The following is a 21,760-nucleotide window of genomic DNA, read 5'->3' on the forward strand; positions in this document are numbered from 1 at the left end:
GGAAATTATGAATAATGTGAATTTTGACATACACATGGAATTCCATATGTATCGAATACATGTCCAAATACGTGTGGAATACATGCATTGTCACCTACCTTTAAGTCTTCAAATTAAATCTACCCTTCACATTCTATAATATTGAATTAAATTAAATTTTGTATTCAATATTGTATTGGACAAAATTAAATTTTGTATTCAAAAAAAAAAAAAAATTATAAAACCAAATAAATGGTTAAATAAAATAGGACTTCTCACATATATTGTAAAATCAAAACTCTATTATTTTGAGCAAGTTTTACTAATTCTTTAACGTAAAACAGGCATAAGATATTTTTAGTTTTCCTAAAAATTTGGGTTTCTTCATGAGCTCGCCTAAGCGAGCGAAGTCGACTTTTTGACTATTTTCTTCTCATCCTTACCCCAAAAATGTATTATCCCAAAAAGACGAATGAATAGTCGAAATAAATTGTAAACATTTTATAAAATTAGTTGTTATCATCAATAAATATATCAAACATAAATTTGGGGGATTCAAACTAACTGCATTTTACTAATTGACTGATCAAGAATTTAAAACCCGAATGACACATTTTATCATTAGTAGTGTTCGCGTACTTGATTATTTGTAATAATTGTACAAATTATCACTGGAATTTACGGGATTCCGTTCGTTTACTTTTAAAAACTTGTAACGAGAGAGCAAGACAGTGTTAAAATTGACAGTTCGTAGATAGAGAACATGATATTTTTCACTGGACATTTTTTGTCCAGTGAAAACAACATAAAAAATTGTCAACATAAAAAATATGTTTAAAACATATGGTTGCAAATATAAACAAAACTAAAATGTTGAAAATTAATACAATTTAAATGGTTTTATATCAAACATACTTAAAATTTAATGTGGTGAATTAAGTATCTATTGATAAGTAAGAAACTTGTTACCATTTCCAGGTTCATGCAGTTTTTTAAGGCGGCGAAATATCAATAAAAGTACCGTTTGTTCTGCGGCTCCTCATATATAAAATATAAACATGCCTTCACTTTCAACGGATTTGGATTCATAAAATTTAAAGTGTTATCATTATCAATACATTTTGTGAAATAAAGCTTATAAACCACTATGCATTGGTGAGAAATACTTCACTGGCAACACTTGTAAAATAACTCATGTTCGTTTTTTAATTTCGGCTTCACCTGTATAAGACACTAATGCATAGACGGTGCCACGGCCATTCTAATGAAGACCACTGCATTAAAATCAATATAATTAAAAAAATATCACAGAAAAACATTTCTCATACAAATAACTTCTGCATTGTCATAAGCGTCATAATTCATAATTCAGATACGTATTTGAAAAACTTTTTCCATCAATCGTTACTGTAGCCCTGACAAAATACTAATCGCTTTTAAAAAACAAGTAAGAGACCTATATTCGGCTGTGCCGAATCTTATATACCCTTCACCAAATTATACTTCAAAATACAAATTTTAAATATTTTTAGGTAAACAAATTTTATTTTTTTTCCAAAGTAGTTTTTTAATTTTTTGGAAAAAATTTTTTTCGAGTTGTTATTTAAATTTTTTTTTTAAAAATTCGGGTTAATAAATATCTTTTTCCGATTTTGACTCATTGTAGGTCAACCTTACTATGGTTTTATATACGTCGTTGCAAAGGTCTTTAAAATATCTATCATTAATAGGGTTCCTACGCTGGAAAAATTTCTCGGGAATTCACGGGAATATTTTTTTGTTAATTTTCGGGAAATGTTTGTCGGGAATTTCTTCATAAGTTTTCTTCTAAAAGTTACAATATTCAAATACGTTTCGATGGCCGAATTTGTTGCTAATTAAATTATTCTATTATATCCATACATTTTTTCGGTTCTAACAACAGATAGTCAGTTGGCAATGAAGTATTACTATTGAAATAACCGATTTTTTTTCACTTAACTTAAGCCACAGCCGAAAAATTTGGTTATTAAGTATGAATCTAATTTAAAGTTTATGCTCTTAAAGGTATTATTAAGATGCCTAACATTACAAATTTTAATGATATTCAATGAATATTATTCATATTTAAAGAAAATAATAACAATAATAGTGGTTCAAATTTGTTTATCTACAATCAGATTAACTACGCATGTTTTTTAATTAAACAATGTATTTATTGATTTCATACTGATTAAAACGACTGTGACAATACAAATGCCACTATTAAATCAGAAACCCTTATAAAGGCTGGACCAACAACCAAATATAGTTATTTTATACTTCTTTTAAAACCCTGGTAAAATTATAAATCAATTTATTCGAAAACATTTATCTGGTTTTTGGTTTAATTTAGTGTTAAAAAACGGTTTTTTAATTTCCTCCCGGGAAAGAAAAAAGATCGGGAAATTAGGAACCCTAATCATTAGTAATCCAGATATAGGTAAAAAATTGAGGTTGTCCTGGTTTCTTCCTCATATCTGAGCCATTTGTGGACCGATTTTGCTGATTTTAAATAGGAAACTTCTCGAAAGCATGTCTGACAGAATTATTGAAGATTTGAATCCCAAAGATATCTGGGGTCTTCAGAAAATTGATTTCAAAATACAGACAGACAGACGGACGGTCATGGCTTAATTGACTCCGCTATCTATAAGGATCCAGGATATATATACTTTATAGGATTGGAAAATTATATTGTGGAAATTACAAACGGAATGACAAACTTATATATACACTTCTTACGAAGGTGAAGGGTATAATAATAAGAAATGTGTTTTAGAAATTTGTTTACTTTTAAAATAAACCACCTGAATTTCTTTCATTCGAACGAATTTGATTGATAGATCTTTAAGGCAAGTACAAGTTGAAATGTCCACAAATTAAATTAAAGCTCCAAAAACAGGAAAATATGAAAACAAATAAACAAAAAATAAATAAAAGTCTAAATTAATTTTATTGCAATAAAACTTTGTACATAGAACAATAACGTGATTTTCCATTTTCAAAAATTAAATTAAAAAAACTATAAACAAAATTTCATGACAAAAATCTTTTTTTCTTTTAAGACAAATAAACCGACGGACATAGCTAGGATGTCTTCAAGTTTTATAAGGAACCCAAATATATATGTTGTGGGATATACAACCAATATTCGTCTTATGGTTGTGGGTAAAATATTCAAAAGCAATATTTTCTTTAAAGAAATTTAGTCGACGTGCGAAATATAGAAATTTATGCACGCACGGTTCACCAAAAAAATATTTTTTTCTAAAAACTCGTAAAATAAAGAAAAGATTACTTTTCAGGCTTTTTGCTTGAAGAACGATAAAGATGTGCCGTTAAAAGAAATACATTTTTCATACGCCAAATATTAAAAACTTCTTGGATTTTACCATATACTCCAAATATGAATTTCCGAGTTATATTTTGAGTAATAAAGATACAATTAATGACATGTTTTTTATTATTTCTAGCAATTAAACTTAAATATTTAGTACAAAAACAAATAATTTGGTCACAATTATTTAACTTAATATTTCACACTTTTTGTCCCAACATAGTGTGATACATGTAATACTTAATAATAAATATCTAATTATTTATTCACTCATTCATTCATTCAGATATCCATTAATTCCAGTGCTAATGATGCGAAACTCCGCTATTCATCACTGCATAGAAATAATTTAACAAATTGTCTGAGCAGCTTGTGTACCAATTTAGTATAATAAATGTACACTACACACAAATGGCTTCCTTATAATTTAGTCGAATAATTAATTAGTAATAAATTGTTATTAAAATTTTTACTATAAATCATAGATTCTATGCTACTACAACTACAATGCCAATAAATATAACCATAAAACATGAACGACTGAATGAGTGAAATGAATGAGTATCATATGATATCGAAATATCCGTAATTAAATTGTGTGGTATTCTGTTGAAATTGCAATAAATTTTAATCACTATCAAAATGTTGTGATTACTTATTTATGGGTGTTGGGGTGAGAAATGGGTGATGGAACTCTGGATGAATTTGGAAAAAAATCAATCTCTGAGACTTTTGAAAAACCAAAATATTTATGTATTTTGCGTTTTTCTCAGAAAAATCCCAATAGGAAATGTAGCGAAAAAAAGAAGAAAATAAAAGACAATTATTAGGATTTTAGGACTACTTTAGGAAACCTTTATTTGATTCTTTGTAAAATTGTACCTTTTGGTTTGGATGCAGAAAAGACAAGAAAGATCAGAATTCATTAGGAAACCAACGGAAACAACATTTGGGACATTTTGACCAAGTTGACAGATTATTTTAGGCATTATGTGAGAAAGAGATAGCCTATTATTAACAACATTCAGCTTCTGTATATAAAGTAATGACAGGTAAAACGTTGACCATCACAAGTATTAATGCCAGAGCCAGATAAGACTTTTTGGCATTAACATTGCCGCCCGCCTTGCAGGAATATGCAATGAACAATGGAGTTGATCAACCTGGTCATGTCACAGATGTTGCTTCTGAAAGAGTAAAAGTAAGTAATTTTAGTTAAAATAATTTATGTTAGTATTTTGAAATTCATTTTAATAGTTCTTATAGCATAGATACAGAGCAAATTTTTTTTTTTTTTTTTAATACAATTCATGTTTTGATTTTCATAAAATATTTAGACAATTCAATGAAGTATATGATGAAGGGATATGATATATGATATATAAATGAATATATTAGTTTTTTGTTAGGCATACATTGAAAATTAAAATACGTTTTGAAATTTGCTTGAGCTTTGCCTAAAAGTGCATTTTAATAGTTTACAAAGAGCAGGGACCGTATATTGTCCATCCAAAGACTGTGCTTTGGGCAGTTGGAAAGCCTACCCTAGAAAAAACTCCTTGGCACATAACCTTTGGATATTGATCCACTCCTATTATGATGTCTATGGAGGAGGATTCATAAAATTTCGAGTCTGCGAGGAATAAATCTCGAAAGTTTTTCTTGTAGGCATCTGGAAGTGATTGAGCTGGAGTGCGGAGAGTTATTCGGTTATCAACCCTAAATGTACCTTCGATCTGAGAAGAAGAATCGAATCTGGATTTCAAGACAAGTGGACAAATGGTCTCCTCATTGAGAGTATACGCGGTTAAGTCAAGTTTGTCTACTAACTTCTTTGACACACGGCTGACTTGCGAGCCAGAATCCAATAAACAACGTGCGTGAGAAGTTGTTGACCCTATTTTGACTAAAACGGTTGGAAGCAAAATAAGGGTATTTTGGCGAATGATTGCCGTCAAAGAAGTGGACTTAGAAGTGGATGGGGTTGACTGATCGTTTTTAGAATCAAGGGTCAACGAATCACGTTTCTTTGATGATGTGGATGGCCTTGGTGACTGTGAACGTGAACGCGAACTAGATCGAGAAGGTAGCAAATCCTTTACCAATCTAGGATTGACATGTAACAGAGTGTGGTGAAACTTATGACAGTGTTTGCATCCATGTTTAGAGAAACATCTGCCTTGTGAATGGTCATGTGCCAAGCAATTAATGCAATAATTATTGTTGCGGACTGCACGAATACGATCGGACATATTCATAGCAAGAAATTTTCTACATGTGCGTAATGGGTGGGGACGTTTACATATACGACACGGATATGCGTTGTATCTTCCAATGGATCCACTAGAGGTAGATTTAGATGAAGTTTTAGGCATGTTGAGCTAGAAAAAAAAAAAGGAAAGAAAAACAAAGCTATAAAGAAAACGTTCTAGGTGCAAAATTATGATTCGTCGGGAAGCTTTATTAGTTTTACTATTGGTCTTTTTATTAAGCCACGTTGTGTCATTATGTCGGCGACTCGCACACGGTTATCCGAACCGGTATATATTTTTATGACTCTACCAAGTCTCCAAGAGTTCGGTGGAAGGTTTTCATCTTTGATCACTACTAGCGCTCCTACGTTAAGATTGACTTCAGGTCTCTGCCATTTAGTTCTCTTGTTCATTTCTTTTAGATATTCATTTTTCCAACGGGAACAAAAATTTAGATATATTATCTTTAATCTTTGCCACCGATTTATCATGGACAAGGAGGAATCATTCACCTGGGGATCAACAGGTGCTAGTATCGGAGTTCCTATAAGAAAGTGACCTGGGGTTAATGCGCACAAATCGGCTGAATCAGTAGAAATAGGAGAAATCGGTCGGGAATTGAGACAGGATTCAATTCTAGATAATAGAGTTGACAGTTCTTCGAATGTGTATTTGTAACATCCGACAACTTTTCGGAAATGAGCCTTGAAGCTCTTAACGCCAGCTTCCCACAATCCACCCATATGTGGAGCACCTGCAGGAATAAAGTGCCACGATATATTTTGATGCGCATAATTTGATAATAAACATTGCTGGGAGGTTTGAATGAACTCTTTGGCTAGGATTTTTGAAGCTCCTACAAATGTTGTACCATTATCGGAATATAGGTGAAGAGGACATCCGCGACGAGAGACGAATCGACTAAATGCTGCTAGAAACGCCTGAGTGGATAAGTCTGACGTGGCCTCTAAATGAATGGCTTTGGTGGAAAAACAGACGAATACGCATACGTAACCTTTGGAAACACGACAACCTCGTCCTGAGTAGTTTTTAATGTCGAAAGGTCCAGCAAAATCCAAACCGGTGTGAGTAAATGGACGTGTAATCTCCGACCTTTCAGGTGGTAAAGCTGCCATGATTTGTTTTTGACACCTTTTTTTGTAAATAACGCATATTTTGCATTTATTGATGGTAGCTTTGATTAGATTTTTTGCTTTAGGAATCCAATATTGAGTTCTTAGGAGACGCAGAACTAGTTGATTTCCGCCGTGAAGACTTATGTCGTGGACAAATTTCACCAAAAGTCTTGAATATTGGGAATTGTATGGGATTATAATGGGATGTTTCTTGTTATACGTTAACCCTGGAGATGATTCTAGCCGACCACATGAACGAATAATACCCTCCGGGTCTATAAAGGGATTTAAATTCAGTATTCTACTAGTTTTGGAAATACTTTGCCTAGAAGAAAGAGCTTTGTATTCATTCGGATAGCTAGCTTTTTGAATCACGGAAATGAGTTGATTTCTAACGGAACTAATTTCAGAGATAGAAAGTGTAAGGGAATCTTTAAAGAAACTGAAACGATATCGCCGATGTGTTCTATAAAAGAAGCGATAGATATATGCCATGACTCGCATTGCCCTGCTGAAAGAAGAGAATCGTTCTAGGATATCTTCAAATTCCGTAAAATAGGAGAAATGTACCTTGACTGGTTTAACTTCAAGATCAGTACTTACGAAGTTGGATGGATCAGAACTAGGCCATTGAGACTCTGTTTTCTTAAGCCATTGGGGTCCAAACCACCATAAGTTATTTCTTGAAAGTTCTTGCGGACGTAGACCACGACTAGCCAGATCTGCTGGATTATCTTCAGAGTTCACATGTTTCCACTGTGAATAATTTACAACTTGAGAAATTTTTGAGACTCTATTGGCCACGAAGGTTAACCAACAACAAGGTGGCTTTGCCAGCCATGAAAGGACAATAGTGGAGTCTGTCCAGCAGAACATGGAGTATTTGTCAACATCTAGTCGCGGTAAAAGATTGTCTACCATTTCAGCTAGGAGAACCGCACCACAAAGTTCTAATCTCGGAATGGATAGAGTCTTAATGGGGGCCACTTTGGTTTTCGATAAGAGTAAATGGGTTGAAATAGAACTGCCTTGGGATATGCGAATATATAAAGCCGCTGCATACGCTTTTTCAGACGCATCGCAGAATCCATGGAATTGGATATTGGAATTTGGACAATAATCAATCCATCGAGGAATACGAATGGTATTGATGACGGAATAGTTAGATTCAAAGATTTTCCATTGACTAAGTGTGTCTGAAGCAAGAACATCATCCCAACCAGTACCGTCTATCCATATCTTCTGCATTATCATTTTGGCCTGGACAATACAAGGTGCTAACCAACCGGCAGGATCAAAAAGTTTGGCTATTTGTGACAAGACCTCTCTTTTCGAATAGTTTAAAGACTCTGGAAATGGTTGGGCAACGAAATAAAAATCATCAGAACAGGCATTCCATCGGATTCCTAATGTTTTTGCAGAACTACTATCTTCAAACTTCAAAAAGTCTTCCCGAAGTAGATGGTCTGGTGGAATATTTGCTAGAATCTCTTTGGAATTTGATGTCCACTTTCTCAATGAAAACCCAGCGGATTCTAGAGCTTGGATTAACTCATCTTTTGCTTTTATAGAATCTTGTATAGTATGAGATCCCGCAAGGACATCATCAACGTACATGAAATTTCTTAAAATTTTGCTAGCAATTGGAAAACTGAATTGGACATCATCTGCTAACTGGAGTAATGTTCGAATTGCCAGATACGGCGCACAATTGACCCCAAAAGTCACGGTTTTCAACTCATAATCGCAAATCGGATCACTTGGGTTTGCTCGGAATAAAATTCTTTGAAAGGCAGTATGATCTGGATTGACCAAAATCTGCCTATACATTTTTTGAATATCAGCGTTGAAAACCAATCGGAAAAATCGCCACTTTAAGATCAGAATAGTAAGATCATTTTGAAGAATAGGTCCAATGTGCAGCAATGAATTTAAACTTTTCCCATTGGAAGACGGAGCAGAGGCATTAAACACTACTCGAACTTTCGTAGTGACACTATCAGGTTTGATGACCGCGTGGTGTGGTAGGTAATACCAAAGAATATAAAGTATAAAGAATGTGCATTTTAACATAATTTGGAATATTTTTCAAAAATATTTCATGATGCGGGGGGAAAGATAGAAGGAAAGGATAGAGAAACAATGAGCGTAAGAATTCGTGGCTCTCATAGTTCGTACTTCTGTATATTTGTGAATACTTTAGTATGCGTGTGTGTATATGCATTGATAATTTTCGTTGCTTGATCAAATATTTATTTCTTTTTGTAAACTTAGTCTGTCGTCAGCTTTTAACAAAGAAGGGTGATAGCGGATGTTTTAAACTTTTGTGAACGCAGATGAATTATATACATATGTATATTTTTTTTAATGCATTTTTATGTATGAAATTTTTTGTCTTACTATTAGCTTCATTAATATATTTATTAAATATAAGTATTTATACAATATTTGTATTATTTTGTAATAAAAATTTATACAAAATATTTCGCAATGGATGCGAATAAAAAAAAAAAAAATTCTTTGCCATCAGGCGTAAAATGTTGCATAAAAACATGCCAAAAATCTAAACGACAATTTAAAGGTTTAAAAATGTTTAAATTTCCTTCTTCAGACAGGATGCTAGGACAAATTTGGCGGGAGAAATGTCGAATTCCTGAGAAGGATTTCGATAAAAATCTTTACATATGCGATAATCATTTTTCGAGTACATATGTTGGGAGAAAAAAATTAAAGGCGGATGCCATTCCAACTGAAAACATGGACGCAAATGACGAGGAATCGGAAGATCTTACCTTAGAGTTTCGTTTTTCCCCAAAAAATGTAGAATGTAAAAGTGTTGAAGCCCCCTTTTGCACAAATTGCGAAAAACAAATGCAACTAGTAAATCAGTATAGAAAAAAATATTCCAATCTCCTAAAAAAATACCAAAAAAGTAGAGAAATTTTAAAATCGAAGAGACGCACTAAATGTGTAAGAAAGTTTAGTCGTAAAAATGAAGAAAAGTCTCTTAGAAAATCGATTGATAGTTTAAAAAATATTGGCGTAGAAAGCAAAACCTTTTGTAAGCTTCTGTTGACCTCTCGGCCAAAGGAATATTCTGAAGAAGTTAAATATTTAGCCCAGAATATATTTTACAAATCCCAATCCACATATTTTTTTTTAAGGGATAAATTAAATTTACGTCTGCCACATGTTTCCACCTTAAATCGGTGGGCACCAATTAAATTCCTTCAACCAGGATTAAAAAATAATGCTTTTGAATCCGTTAAGCAAAAATGCGCCCAGTTGGATGACAGAGATGCGAAGCATATGGTCTTAATAATGGATGAGATGAGCATTAGAAAAGAGTTGAGGTATAATGCAAGTCTGGATTTAGTAGATGGGTTCGAAACCCTAGCATTTGAAAGAACCAATAGAATTGGCACCCATGTCTGTGTTTTTATGATTAAGTCCATTTTTTCTAATTTTACGATAATTTTAAATTATTTCATTTCCCAAAACGGTTTATCTGCAGATACATTAAGTGAAATCGTAAAGGAAAATATTAAGATTTTGGAAAGCATTGGTATAAAAATTTGTGTCCTAGTATGCGATCAAGGCTCAACAAACCGAAAATGTTTTTCCAACCTTAATGTATCTGTGGATAAACCGTTTTTTGAAATAAATTGTCAAAAAATTTTTTGTATGTATGATTTCCCCCACCTGGTTAAGTCTTTGCGGAATGGGTGGTTAAAATGTGACTTAAAAACACCGGATGGAACTGTAAGCTTCCAAGTAATTAAAGAACTGTATGAAATGGAAGAAAATGCAAAAACTAAAATGTGCCCAAAGTTGACAAGGCAACACATTTGTCCTAATACTTTTGAAAAAATGCGAGTTAAATTTGCAACACAAATTTTTAGCAAAACTGTTACCGCTGCCATTAAAACTATATGCGAAACTACAAAATTTAAGAAGAGTTCCGCAGAATTGGCATTGTCTACAGCACAGTTTGTGGAAAAAATCGACAAAATTTTCGATTGTCTTAATAGTGGCTCTCTTTACGGTGATAACTGTTATAGATCTGCAATTCAGCTAAACAGTGAAGCACATAAATTTATAATTTTTTTTTTAGAATATTTAGAAAAGGTGGAATTTGTGGACCAAAAGAAGCGTGTTTTCTTTTTAAATGGGATGAAGCTCACCCTTAATTCAGTTCTTATGTTAATTAATGAAATTTTAAAGGAAGGGAGTGATGTATACTTCTTGATGACAAAATCACTGAATCAAGACAAATTGGAAAACACGTTTTCTGTATTGCGCCAAAAAGGGGGAAACAATAACAACCCATCCGTAGCCGAAGTAAATAATATTTTGGCAAAAATTATGGCGATTAAAATAGTTCAGTCAAGCTCTTCTAGCAACTGTGAGCCTGTACAGGACGAGATAATGCAAGTTGATGCTGACTTTGAACCAGATTTATCTATTAAACATAAAGAACCAAGTTGCAATAAAATTGACGATGTTGATGTTGATTTTGACAGCCACATATATGCAAATTGTTTTTTGGAAGATGTTTTCGATAATTCTGCTTCTATAAATTTCGAACTTGTTTCGATGAGATACTTTGTTGGATATGTAGCATTTAAAGTCATTCCAAAATTACAATGTGAAAAATGTAGTGGTGAATTGAGAAAGATGGATGAAGTTGTAACAGCTCCAAGCGAGCTTTTTATATACTTTAAAAATTATCAATCGCTAACGGATTTTGGAAATTTAGTTGCTCCATCAGATAAATTAATGGATGTAAGCAAAAAACACATTTTAATATTTCATAAAATCTTTAAAGCTGAACCCCAAAAAATTGGTATAAAATCCTTTATTATTGAGTCATGTAAACGTTTGACCCCAGAGTGGTTTGCCGACGCTTGTTTTGAACACAAAATAAAAGTATTGGACTTTCTACTATTAGTACTTCTCCGAAAGCATTGCTCTTGGTTTATAGAAAAAGGAAATTCCAAAAAAAGAAAAATACAAATTTTATCAAACGAATAATTATATTTAATTTATTAAAAAATAATAACTATAAAATACTGTTTAATGCTTAAGAATAAAAAGTGAAAAATAACTTAAATTTTTCGTATTTAAAAAATGATTTTATTTATTCTTAATAAAACAGAAACAAAAAAGTTACTTTTTAATTTTAGAATAAATACACAAAAAAAGATGTTCAAGATAAAAAAATTTTCAAAAACAACTTGAAAAAAACTCTAAAACAACCTTTAAAAAAAATTATAAAAACATTTTTTAAAAAAAAAAAAATATATATAAATTGCTCATTAATGAAATATTTTTCTTTTGGGATAATCCATGTCAAAACTATTTTATTACAAAAATACATATATATATATAATTAAAAAATATTAATTTTCATTAAACAAAGAAGTTGTGAATTTTTTGTAAATAATAAAACGCTCTTTTAATTACTAAAATTTTTATTTCTTAAAACACAAATAATAATTAAAAAAAAAAGAAAAAAAAACAAACTTAAAAATGAAAACATTTCTAAAATAATTTTTTTTCATTTTTTATAAAAAAAATCTCTATCAAAACTATGTTTTAAAAAAAATGAATTTTTTTTATTTACTTTAATTTTTTTAAAAACTCCATTTTTTTTCTAAAAACACAAATAATAATTAATTAAAAAAAAACAAACTTAAAAATGAATATACAGTACGGGCTCGATTTGCGCAACCGAAAGGAAATCGGGCTGGTTGCAATCTTCAAAATGTTGCAATAACCGACCACCAAATATAGTACTATTTTGATATATTTTTACCAAAAACATGCACTTTTCTTGATGATTAAGTAATCAATTATTTTAATTAAAAAGAAAAAGTTCAAATAATACAATAAAATTAATAAATAACTCAAAAAAATATTTGATATCAAATTTAAGGCAAAATTTCATAAAATAATAAACAAAGTCAAAATTAAAATTTCCCAGTATTCAGTATAAAAATTTTATATTTAAAGAAAAAAGGGAATAAAATGAAAAGAGAACAAAAAATAAGTTCTAAATAATGTTTTATTTGAAATAAAAAAATTAAAGTTGCACTTATCACGACTTTTTTTTTGAAAAAAGTTGCAGTTATAAAGACTGTAATGTTAAAAAATAGGCTGTTGCGCTAATCGGTCAGTTGCAATAATAGGTAGTTGCACAAATCGAGCCCGTACTGTATTTCTAAAATAATTTTTTTTTATTTTTTATAAAAAAAATCTCTATCAAAACTATGTTTAAAAAAAAATGAATTTTTTTATTTACTTTAATTTTTTTAAAAACTCCATTTTTTTACTTTAATAAGCCTTTATGTGTTTTGAACACTTTTTTAAAAAAAGGATTGTTGATAAATAAACAATTTTTCAAAGATTTCCATTGAAGCAGAAAATTTTCTATTAAAATAAAAAAATTATCAAAAATTGTTCTATTAAAGAAGAAAATTTTTCAACAATTTTCTATTAAAATAATGAATTTATCAAAAAAAATATATAAAATAGAACATTTTCTATTAAAATAAAAAATTATCAAAAATTTTCCATTTAAGAAAATAGAAAATTTATCAAAAAGTTTCCATTAAAATGGAAAATTTATCAAAAATGTTCTTTTAAAATAATGAATTATCAAAAAAATTCTTTAAATAGAAAATTTATCAAAAAATTTCCATTTAAATAAAAAATTCATCAAAAAGTTTGCATTAAAATGAACATTTTTTAAAATAAAAAATTTATCAAAAATTTTCTATTAAAATAAAAAATTATTAAAAATTTTTCATTTAAATAGAAAATTCATCAAAAACTTTCCATTAAATGGAAAATTAAAGTAGAAAATTTATCAAAAATTTTGCATCAAAAAGAAAATTTCCATTAAAAAAGAAAATTTTTCAAAAATTTTCTATTAAAATTTATCAAAACTTTTCCATTAAAATATAAAATTTATCAAAAATTGTTAAAATATAAAATTGATCAATAATTTTACATTTAAGTAAATAGAAAATTCATCAATAATTTACCATTAAAATTGAAAATTTATCAAAAAATTTATACCTATTACAATAAAAAAGTATCAAAAAATTTTCAATTAAAAAGGGAAATTTCTCAAAAATTTTCTATTAAAATAGAAAAATTATCAAAAAAGTAAAATAATAAAAAAGAATTTGTCAAAGATTTTTTATTAAAATGGATAATTTATAGATCTTTTTAATTAAAATTGTTTAAAAGTTAAAATAATGAAATTAAAAATTTATCAAAAATTTTCTAATAAAATGTAGAATGTATGTGTCTATAGTTTTTACAGAAAATTTTCGAAAAATTTATTTTTTTATAGAACAGTTTTTTTTATTTAAAGAATATTAATATTTTTAAATTGTTGTTCAAAGTTCTTTTAGACAGAAATACAAATTTTTCAAATACTAAAAGAAGTTATTTTTTTCAGCAACCAAAATGATCAAAGAATATACACATACAAATATACTGACATAAACAAATACGTACGATGAGAGCCACACATTGTTACGCTCATTGTTTTGGCTTCTTTTCCTTCTGTCTTCCCTCCCGCCAGGAGAATTGTTTTTAAAAATATTCATATAACATACATAATCGTACAAACGTACGATGAGGCAACACATTGTTACGCTCTTTGTTTGTGTTTATTTTCCTTCTGTCTTCCCCCCCTAATCAAGAAATGATTTTTAAAAAAGATTTTGGTGAGAGCGTCGTAATGGTCGTAAAGTTAAAACCGGCCATAAGAAATTTTACTTCTACATAATGCGCATTCTTTATATCCATATTCTTTGGTAATACACATTGGAACTATCGGAGAGGTTAGATGATTCTACCTTAGACATATGACCAAGTTTTTCATATTCTTGGACGACATTGTCATATTCAAACTTAAAGTTTGGATTTCGAATCAATCTTGCCTCGTTTCGGAAAAACTGTGCCATTGCACTGAATCTAGAATGACCTATATTTAATGATTTTGGAAATTCTTCCCTAAATGGAAGTGAGACTATATATCTTCCATCGGCATTTTTCTTGGTACTTTGAAGATACAATTCTTCACAGGCTTGATCGGAAGGAGACATATAATTCTTCTTTGGGAGATTTTCCACCTCCCAAAAGCGTGAAATTTCCTTGTCTAAGGAAATTTCACAGAAATTCGAAATTATTATAGGACTTGGATTGGATTGATGGGAAACAGGACCAGTTAGAATCCATCCAAAAATGGTTTCTTGGGCTATAAGAGATTCACACACATTATGCATAATCCCTGAACGAACAACTAAAGGAAAAATGTCTCCTCCAATCAACATATCGATCTTCGCACTAGAATAAAATTTTGGATCTGCCAACTGAATTTCAGGAAGATTCGAAAATTTAGTATTAGAAAAGCTTTGGGATGGAAGATTATTCGACAATTGAGGAACTACTAGAGCCGAAACTGGAATTGAGATCTTGTCATTTAACTGTGAACCTAATACAAGAGAGCACTGACGTTGGACTTTAGCAGAAACGGTGTTATTTAATCCCGAAATCTGCGCATTGGTGGGCTGAGATGGAAGTTTAAGACTATTAAAGATGCGTTCTGAAATGAAAGTCCCCTCTGATCCTGAATCAATCAGAGCACGTACCTGGTATTTCATTCCCAAATGGCAAATATTCACCCATGCTGTCCCCAAGAGAATACCTTTGGAATTGGAAGCAAAACAGGACTGCACTCGACCGGAAACTGAACTACTACTAGTGGACTGTATATTATTAGAATTGGGGAAAGAAAATGGAACGGTGTTTGGATTGAGAGCAGAACTGCTTGCAGTATTTGATCCTTGAGAAGACGAAGGATTATTATCAACATCTTTATGGAGGAGAGTATTGTGTCTTTTCTGACATTTAAAACAGTTATGTTTACTACTACAATTCCTAACACTGTGAGTTTTGGAAAAACAGTTTAGACATAAACCCTCTTTTTTTATCTCATTGAGTCTTCTTTGGTAATTCATTTCTAAAAATTTGGGACATTTCCGAATTGCGTGGGTTTCTGTGGGACACAATTTACATTTTGGGTTTGTAACATTAGCTTGGAAGCTATGAACTCTTTTATTAGTGTTCGAATTTGAAGAATTTTTGGATTTTTGGTCATTAATTTTAGAATTGTTGGAACCACGAATTTCAGACACAGACTCCAGAGTTCTATAACGGTTAGTGAGGAATTCATCTAACTCGGACCACTTTGGAATAGCGGTCTTATCTTTTAACTCTTGTTCCCACAATGTTAAAGTATTTTCTGGGAGCCTATTGGTGCAAATAAATACAAAAATTGGGTCCCAACTTGCCACATCTATGTTGTAAAGTTTCAATATGGAAATGCATGAATTAATGTCTCTTTGCAACTGCTTGAGAGACTTACCGGTTTCGGAATGAATGGTTTGGAGATTGAACAGAATTTTAAGCTGACCGTTTACTAGAATCCTACGGTTTTCAAAACGTAAGCATAAATTCGTCCATGCCAAATCAAAACCCTGATTCGTAAGTGGACATTTTTGGACAATTTCCTTGGCCTCACCTTGTGTTTTTTGTGTTAAAAAGAACAATTTCTCAACGTTACTAGCTCTAGAATTGGATACGACAGCGCTGAACATGTCGCGGAATGTAGGCCAAGAAGCATAATCACCCTGAAAGGTTTCAATCTCAATAGGAGGTAGATGAAGACTACGTGACTCAGAAGTAAAGGTCCCACGATCTCGAGAAGGCGTGGGATGTACAGAGATATAGCCTTGATGTTGCGCTTCTTCAGAATTGTTAATGGATTGACCTCGAAGATTATCGGACCTTTCGGACAGTTCTGTCAAACAATTACAATACGTCGTATACGTATTCTTGTATTTCACCTTGAAAGATTCTATGTCCAGTGGATTCTCATCGGTAGCCTCCTTTTCAGCCTCGTTCAAGAATTGCTCATAAGCAATCTTTAGTCGGCTCCATATAGATTTCAGTTCATACCGATGCACCTCAAGCGTATGGAGCGATGCCACCGGATACTGATTCCCTTTGAGGTCGGCCTCGAACTCTACGATACTATCGGCTAAACGTATGAACTGATCCAAAGACATATTGAAACTTTCTATTGAAACTCGAATCAACTACACAATTTATATAGGGATATGGAATAAGAATCTTAAGAAAAACTAAAATCAGACTAATAGGAATAATAGGAACTGTGATGAAAAGCACCGAAAAATCTGAAGAAATTTAACACCGAATTTGCAATTTGAAATAAGTGTATAAAAACAGCCAATTGAATAATAATTTTTATAATTATAATAATTATTAACCACAAAATTTGATTTTGTTTTTAAACTTGAAAGGAATATCAAAGAAATAATCGCAGGGAGTAATAAATCGCAATAAAATCACGATATAAAACCTTAAATTCAATAATATTAATATTATCTTCTATAAATTATCTGAAAATTTAAAAAAAATCAATGTACATATTCAAACCACTGTATTATGATACTATTGCATTCATTTAATATGCTGGAAACCAAATCAGCTGTTGACAAAATTAAAATAGCAAAAGGTCGTTCACCTTTTACTTATGGGAAATAAACAATAACTTTCCAGAAATTTTCCAGATTATAAGGTCTGTTCTTGCACCAATACCACACAGAATATGTATACAGTCGAAAAATAATTGAAATTGTAGAGAGGAAATGATTCTAAAATAAATATTACTAGCTGAAAATTTTATATTTGGAAAATTATTGTACTTTAAGGGGGGGAAAATCGTTAAATCGGTGAGATTGGGAAAAACTACACAGGATTTAAAAAGTTAACGATGTTAGAAAAGTTGGAATGAGTGTTGTGAACAAATAAAATAACAATAGTTCTATTGTTAAAATAATACGAATAATTGGTACACGAAATGACCTATTGTTATAATGGAATGTATAAGTGTTGCCGAGTTCCGTTTAATTGTACCATACGGATTAACAATTTAAATTTGTAATATGAATTTGGATTGGGATATTGTGTCTAATTTTTCAGTTTTATAAAAAAATGTATTACTACAAAAGGATTTTTGTTTCCTTCTATACAACTAGATGAATTAATTTTATTTTGCCCAAATAGTAGTTAATAATTTTTGTAGTTAGAAATCAGAAAATTATTCAACAATTAATTAAAAACACAACTATTTTTAAATTTTCGAAAAGTTTCAATTCTTATTAAATCCTTGTGTGATTTCTTAAATTTTGATTAATTTTCTAATATCGGTAATACAAATCGTTTTACAACTGCGGCAATATTGGCCAGTGATAAAGTGTGTCTCTCTTATTTCCAAAGAATAATATGGAAAAGGGAAAAAACTCTTCCGAATTAAATAAGAAGAGAGCAACACAATTGGAATTCGAGCTTTAAGTAAGAGCCTACGCATACAAATGTATTACGAGACGGGAAAGTTGTAAAAGAGATGTAATACAAAGAGAAATGATATAAGAGATCACACAAATAGTTGTTATTTCTTAATTAAGAGTGATTACAGTTTGTTGTGTAAGAGATATTAAGAAATATAAAATAATTTAGGGAAGTTAATTAGTAAGTACGGAAGAGAATAAACTAATTAAAGGAGATTGGGATTTGGTAAAGTAAGAGTATGAGTGTTTTGTTGGAAAAAAAACGAACTGATCAAAAGCTGTAAAAAGGGGAAAAAATAACATACATGCATATATATAATTCAGGGGAATCTGAAAAAAAGGAAAAGGCGCGAACGGTTTCGAAGAGTGTAAAAGGAGAAAGGAGAATACCCTACATCAAGGAATACCCGAACTATTGAAAATATGTTGTTATTTTGCACTCACATAAATATCGAAAAATCTTTCAAGGAAATAATGCACTTACTTAAAGATCGATGAAACCTTCCACTACGGATAACTTGAAGTCATTCACGGTGTAGATAATTTTTCCTTTTTGATGAACTAATTATGGCTCACTTTTCCGTAGATTTTGCTTCCTCAATTTTGTTTGTTTATACTCCTCACGTTTTTCTTATGTTTTTTTTTGTCACTACTAGGTTAGGCTTTATCTTTAAATTTGTATATTCTTTAAATTTGTATTCTTATTGGTATGTTTTTCTTTCAATTTAGGTGGACACGCGGTATGAGAAAGAAAACAACAACAATATTCTTGTGGACACTATCAATGCACTTTTATGACTAAATCTACATAACAAGCAAAATAACAAAACGTACCTTTTTTGTTTTGTAGAGAAATGTAGTTAGTGTGTGTATGTAGATCTGTTGGCAATCCAATGGTAATCCAATGCAAAACTCAGAGAAATTTTTTGTTTACTTCCAATCCGGTTCGAATGGGACCAAATGTTGGGGTGAGAAATGGGTGATGGAACTCTGGATGAATTTGGAAAAAAATCAATCTCTGAGACTTTTGAAAAACCAAAATATTTATGTATTTTGCGTTTTTCTCAGAAAAATCCCAATAGGAAATGTAGCGAAAAAAAGAAGAAAATAAAAGACAATTATTAGGATTTTAGGACTACTTTAGGAAACCTTTATTTGATTCTTTGTAAAATTGTACCTTTTGGTTTGGATGCAGAAAAGACAAGAAAGATCAGAATTCATTAGGAAACCAACGGAAACAACATTTGGGACATTTTGACCAAGTTGACAGATTATTTTAGGCATTATGTGAGAAAGAGATAGCCTATTATTAACAACATTCAGCTTCTGTATATAAAGTAATGACAGGTAAAACGTTGACCATCACAAGTATTAATGCCAGAGCCAGATAAGGCTTTTTGGCATTAACAATGGGAAAAAAAGAGTGTCTGTTATTAGGCACAGAAAATCAGATAGCCACGGTAAATGCTTTATGAACTTGTAAATTATATTTTATCGTTAAGGTATTACTGATTATTTCCCATAGGGATAATTTACAGGGCTTCACTTTATAGGCCTTCGTGTTTATATATTCTATAAGATCCGATACTCATTCTACTATACCTTCTTCTAAAAAACATTTAACTATATGCTGTATCTCTATAATAAAATTTATTCTGATCTCTTTATTATAAATAGTTACATGAAATGTTGGCTTTCATTTTCAGGCAACTTTATGAAAGACATACTTACGAAAATATTTTAACAATATAACTTATTTTTTACACAAAATTTATTTTTTACGTGAAAATAGCAAATTTTTCTGTTTTAAAAAACTCATTATTTTATCGCAAAGCCACATATAATAGGAACAAAATGAGATATAGATCATAAATCGATTTTTACGGAGTATGTACATTTTTATTGTTTTTACATGAGAAGCAAAACACGTTATAAAATCAATAATAGAGTATTCATGGCAATTTTTGGCATTTGAATTTCATTAATAAAGTTAATATTTTTGATCGCAAATTTTCGTGAACATGTAGTATGATAAAAAGAACCATAATCATCAATCAAAAACAAGCGTGTACTTTGAGTGTAAATTTTACATGTGTTTTGTTTTTGTAACAAAAATATTTTGTTATTGTAACAAAAATATTTTGTTTTGTTATTGTAACAAAAACAAAACAAATGTAAAATTTACACTCAAAGTACACGCTTGTAAGCACATAGAATTTTCTGAAAATGAGCGAATTCACTTAATTGTGAATAAATTTGAAAAGAATCCATACATAGCATAGGGAAAATGTTTTCGATTTTTCATGAGTTTTTTATTTTGCGTAAAACAATACATCAGTCACATAACAAAAAATAAATTGGGACCTAAAAATCGCGTTAAATCGCTTTAAATCAGAAGCACATAGTCACCATAAATGCAAACGAACATAACTAAACAAAAATTCAAAATCGAGTTTTTGATTGATGATTATGGTTCTTTTTATCATACTACATGTTCACGAAAATTTGCGATCAAAAATTATAACTTTATTAATGAAATTCAAATGCCAAAAATTGCAATGAATACTCTATTATTATTGATTTTATAACGTGTTTTGCTTCTCATGTGAAAAAAATAAAAATGTACATATGTACGTCCGTTTGCATTTAAGGTAACGATATATACTTTTTAAGTAAACTTATTTTATTTGTACTTTTAAAAATTTAAAACAGAAGTAAAGTAAAAAAACACAACTAAATAGATTATTTCTTATCGAAAATTAAGGAAAAAATGTCAATTCAAAAAAACCTAAATTTTCCAATCATAAAAGAGATCAAAACAACAAAAATTCATAAAAATTAACAGATTTCAAAAAAGAAATCCGTTATTCGCTTTTGTTTTTTTTCGTTTCTTATTGTTTGTTGCAGCGTTATATAAACACCGTGTAAAAAAATCGCGTATTTGAAAAAAATGGTTGCTAATCTGAGTTCGCGTTATATCGAATTCGTGTAAATAAAGTACAGCGTATATGCGATTTCAACTTTTATAATTTGTATCTATTTTTTCTTGCCAATATGGTGGCAATTGAAAATATGACGTTGAAAAATTTCGATTGGAACCATCAATATGCTAAACATAATTCGGTTTGCTTTCTGAATTCATTAAATAAAGTTAAGTAAAGACACAAACCGGTATTTTACGGTTTCTGCAACCTTATTCAATTACAATTATGATGTTACTATTCGTAATATTGAAATTCAGTTAAATTTATAGTTATTTAATAATTACAATAAATATGCGATTTATAATTTTATTAATCATAACCGATTTCCAACAAATTTGTTTTCTGTGTGTGTGGTAAATTTTGTTAATAGCAGAGATAACATATCTACCAAATAATACTATTCAATCGAATGACCGTTAATCGTTTAACCGATTAATTTTGGTCGGTTAACTGTTCGAATAATTCAAAATTGACGATTTTCAAATAACAAATAAACGATTAATTTGTGTCGATTAACCGAAATTTATTTTTTTGCACTTTAAACTGTTTTTTTTTGTAATTCAAATACAATTGACAAAGTAAAATTACATATTTTTCG

This window comes from Calliphora vicina, chromosome 1 (genome assembly GCF_958450345.1).
Source record: "Calliphora vicina chromosome 1, idCalVici1.1, whole genome shotgun sequence".
Taxonomy (NCBI): domain Eukaryota; kingdom Metazoa; phylum Arthropoda; class Insecta; order Diptera; family Calliphoridae; genus Calliphora; species Calliphora vicina.